Source organism: Panulirus ornatus, chromosome 64 (assembly GCF_036320965.1).
Source record: "Panulirus ornatus isolate Po-2019 chromosome 64, ASM3632096v1, whole genome shotgun sequence".
Lineage (NCBI taxonomy): Eukaryota > Metazoa > Arthropoda > Malacostraca > Decapoda > Palinuridae > Panulirus > Panulirus ornatus.
This window is the reverse complement of record NC_092287.1, coordinates 13,646,932-13,652,099: the sequence shown is the minus strand read 5'-3', so window position 1 is coordinate 13,652,099 and position 5,168 is coordinate 13,646,932.

Here is a 5,168-nt window from a genome sequence, read left to right as displayed (position 1 = left end):
ATATATATATACGTATCTAGTTTTGTTATACTTTTGCCGCTGAGTCCCGCGATAGCTAGGTAGCGCAAGGAAACAGACTGAACAATGCCCAACACACCCACAGACACATGTATATACATGCACGTCCACACACTCACATATACAAACCTATATATTCCAACGTATACATATATATCCATACACAGACATATTTATACACATGTACATAATTCATACTTGCTGCGTGTATTCATTCTCGTCGCCACCACGCCACATATGTAACGAGAAACCCTTCCCCCCGCATGAGCTCGAGGTAGCGCTAGGAAAACACAACAAAGGCCACATTTTTCCATACTCTGTCTCTAAGTGTCTTGTATAATGCACCGAAATCGCAGCTCCCTTTCCACATCCAGGCCCCACAAAACTTTCCCTGGTTTACATCAGACGCCCTGGTTCAATCCAATGACAGCACGTCCACCCCGGTATACCACATCGTTCCAATTCACTCTATTTCTTGCACGCTCTTCATCCTCCTGCATGTTCAGGCCCCAATCACTCAAAATCTTTTTCACTCCATCTCTCCACCTCCAATTTGGTCTCTTATTCATCCTCGTTCCCTCCACCTCTGACACATATATCATCTTTCTCAATCTTTCCTCACTCTTCATGTGACCACACCATTTCAAAACACCCTCTTCTTGTCTCTCAACCACGCTCTTTTTATTATCCTTTCATTACTTACGTGATCAAACCTCCTCACACCACATACTGTCCTCAAACACATCCACTCTCCTCCGCACAATACTATCTATAGCCAACGCCTCGCAACCATATAACATTGTTGGAACCACTATTCCTTCAAACTGACCCATTTATGCTTTCCGAGATAATGTTCTCGCCTTCCACACATTTTTCAACGCTCCCAGAACTTTCTCCCCCCTCCCCCAACCTGTGACTTACTTCCGCTTCCATGGTTCCATCTGCTGCCAAATCCACTCCTAGATATCTAAAACACTTCACTTTCTCCATTTTTTCTCCATTGAAACTTACCTCCCAACTAACTTGTCCTTCAACCCTACTGTACCTAATAACCTTGCTCTTATTCACATTTACTCTCAGCTTTCTTCTTCCACATACTTTACCAAACTCAGTCACCAGCTTCTGCAGTTTCTCACAAGAATCATCATCATCAGCTAACAACAACTGACTCACTTCCAAGGCTCTCGTTACACAACAGACTGCATACTTGCCCCTCTTTCAAAAACTCTTGCATTCATCTCCCTAACAACCCCATCCATAAACAAATTAAACGACCATGGAGACATCACGCACCCCTGATGCAAACCGACATTCACTGAGAACCAATCGCTTTCCTCACTTCCTTCTCGTACACATGTCTTACATCCTCGATAAAAACTTTTTACTGCTTCTAACAGCTTGCCTTCCACATCATTTACTATTAATACCTTACACAGAGCATCTCTATCAACTCTACCATATGCCTTCTCCAGATCCGTATATGCTACATACAAATCCATTTGCTTTTCAAAGTATTTCTCACAAACACCTGATCAACCCATCCTCAACCACTTCTGAAACCACACTGCTCTTCCCCAATCTGATGCCCTGTACATGCCTTCACCCTCTCAGTCAATACCCTCCCATATAATTTCCTAGGAATACTCAAGAAACTTATACCTCTGTAATTTGAGCACTCACTTTTATCCACTTTACCTTTGACCAATGGCACTATGCATGCATTCCGCCAATCCTCAGGCATGTCACCATGAGTCATACATATATTTAATATCCTTTTTAATCAGTCAACAACACAGTCACCCCGTTTTTTGATAAATTACACTGCGATACCAGTCAAACTCATTGCTTGAAGGCTTTCATCTTCTGTAAATCTTTTGGTACCTCCTTTCTGTTTATCAAATCATATTCCCTATATCTCTCACTTCGTACACCACCTCGACCAAAACAACCTATATCTGCCACTGCCACTCTATCATCCAACACATTCAACAAACCTTCAAAATACTCACTCCATCCCCTTCTCACATCACCACTACTTGTTATCAACCCCCCCCCCCCCCCCCCCCCCCCCCCCCCCCCCCCCCCCCCCACATTAGCGCCCTTCTCCGATGTTCCCCTTTTTTCTCTTGTCTTACGCACTTTATTTACCTCCTTCCAAAACATCTTATAATTCTCCCTAAAATCTAAGGATACTCTCAAACACCTACATTTATTTGCCCTCTTTTTCACCTCTTGCACCTTTCTCTTGACCTCCAGCCTCTTTCTTTTATACATCATTTGCACAATTTCCCTGCAAAACTCGTCGAAATGCCTCTCTCTTTTCTTTCATTAATAATCTTACTTCATCCCACCACTCCCAACCCTTTCTAATTGGCCCACCTCCCACGCTTCTCAAGCCACAAGCATCTTTTGCGCAAGACATCACTGCTTCCATAGATACATCCCATTCCTCCTAAACTCCCCTTACATACTTTGCTCTCACCTTTTTCAATTCTGCACTCAGTTTCTCCTCGTACTTCCTCACACAAGTCTCCTTCCCAAGCTCACTCAGTCTCACCACACTCTTCACCCCAGCATTCTATCTTTTTTTCTGAAAGCATCTACAAATATTCACATTCGTTTCCACAAGATGATGATCAGACATCCCTCCAGTTGCACCTTTCAAGCAAATTAACATCCAAAAGTCTCTCTTTCGCGCGCCTATCATTTAACAGGTAATCCAATAACGCCCTTTGGCCATCTCTCCTACTTACACACGTATATTTATGTATATCATTCTTTTTATACCAGGTATTCCCAATCACCAGTCCTTTTTCAGCACATAAATCTACAAGCTCTTCACCATTTCCATTTACAACACTGAACACCCTATGTACACCAATTATTCCCTCAATTGCCACATTACTCACCTTTGCATTCAAATCACCCATCACTATAACCCGGTCTCGTACATGAAAAGTACTAACACACTCACTCAGCTGCTCCCAAAACACTTGCCCCTCGTGATCTTTTTTCTCATGCCCAGATTCATATGAACCAATAATAACCCATCTCTCTCCATCTACTTTCAGTTTTCCCATATCAACCTAGAGTTTTCTTTCTTACACTCTATCACATACTCCCACCACTCCTGCTTCAGGAGTGGTGCTACTCCTTCGCTTGCTCTTGTCCTCTCACCAACCCCTGACTTTACTCCCAAAACATTCCGAAACCACTCTTCCACTTTACCCTTGAGCTTTGTTTCACCCAGAGCCAAAATATCCAGTTTCCTTTCCACCATACATATTATTTACCTCTCATTTTTTCTCATCTTGGTTATAGCCACACACATTTAAACACCCTTATCTGAATCTTCGAGGAGGATGAGCACTCCCATCGTGACTCCTTATTCTGTGTCCCCTTTTAGAAAGTTAAAATACAAGGAGGTGAGGGTTTCTAACCCCCGCTCCCGTCCCCTTTAGTCGCTTTCTACGACACGTGACGAATACGTGGAAAGTATTGTTTCTCCCCCTATCCCGGGTATATATATATATATATATATATATATATATATATATATATATATATATATATATATATATATATATATATATATATATATATATATATAAATTATACTTTGTCGCTGTCTCCCGCAATACCGAGGTACCGCAAAGAAACAGACGAAAGGATGGTAGAGCCCACACACATAAATATGTATATACATACACGTCCACACACGCACATATACATACATATACATCTCAATGTGTACATATATATACACACAGAGACATATACATATATACACATGCACATAATTCATACTCTCTGCGCTTATTCTTTCCCGTCGCCAACCCGCCAAACATGAAATGACAACCCCTTCTACCCGTATGTGCGCAAGTTAGCACTAGGAAAAGACAACAAGGGCCGCATTCGTTCAGACTCAGTCTCTAGCTGTCATATATAATGCACCGAAACCACAGCTCCCTTTCCATATCCAGGCCCCACAGAACTTTCTATGCTTTACGCCAGATGCTTCACATGCCTTGGTTCAATACATTGACAGCACATCCACCCCGGTATGCCACATCGTTCCACTTTATTCCTTGCACGCCTTTCATCCTCCTGCATGTTGAGGCCCCGATCACTCAAAATCCTTTTCACTCCATCTTTCCACCTCCTATCGGGTCTCCCAAATACCATCCAAACCCGCTGCCTTGCCGGCTTTCATCTTCCGCAAAGCTTTTACTACCTCTTCTCTGTTTACCAAATAATTTTCCCTAACACTCTCTATTTGCACACCACTTCGACCAAAACACCCTATATCTGCCACTGTATCATTAGACACATTCAACAAACCTTCAAAATACTCACTCCATCTCCTTGTCACATCACCACTTCTTGTTATCACCTCCCCATTAGCCCCCTTCACTGAATTTCCCATTTGTTCCCTTGTCTTACGCACTTTATTTACCTCCTTCCAAAACATATATATATATATATATATATATATATATATATATATATATATATATATATATATATATATATATATATATATATATATATATATACATATGGAGTAGGCATATGATAGAGTTGATAGAGATGCTCTGTGGAAGGTATTAGGAATATATGGTGTAGGAGGAAAGTTGTTAGAAGCAGTGAAAAGTTTTTATCGAGGATGTAAGGCATGTGTACGTGTAGGAAGAGAGGAAAGTGATTGGTTGTCAGTGAATGTAGGTTTGCGGCAGGGGTGTGTGATGTTTCCATGGTTGTTTAATTTGTTTATGGATGGGGTTGTTAGGGAGGTAAATGCAAGAGTTTTGGAAAGAGGGGCAAGTATGAAGTCTGTTGGGGATGAGAGAGCTTGGGAAGTGAGTCAGTTGTTGTTCGCTGATGATACAGCGCTGGTGGCTGATTCATGTGAGAAACTGCAGAAGCTGGTGACTGAGTTTGGAAAAGTGTGTGGAAGAAGAAAGTTAAGAGTAAATGTGAATAAGAGCAAGGTTATTAGGTACAGTAGGGTTGAGGGTCAAGTCAATTGGGAGGTGAGTTTGAATGGAGAAAAACTGGAGGAAGTGAAGTGTTTTAGATATCTGGGAGTGGATCTGGCAGCGGATGGAACCATGGAAGCGGAAGTGGATCATAGGGTGGGGGAGGGGGCG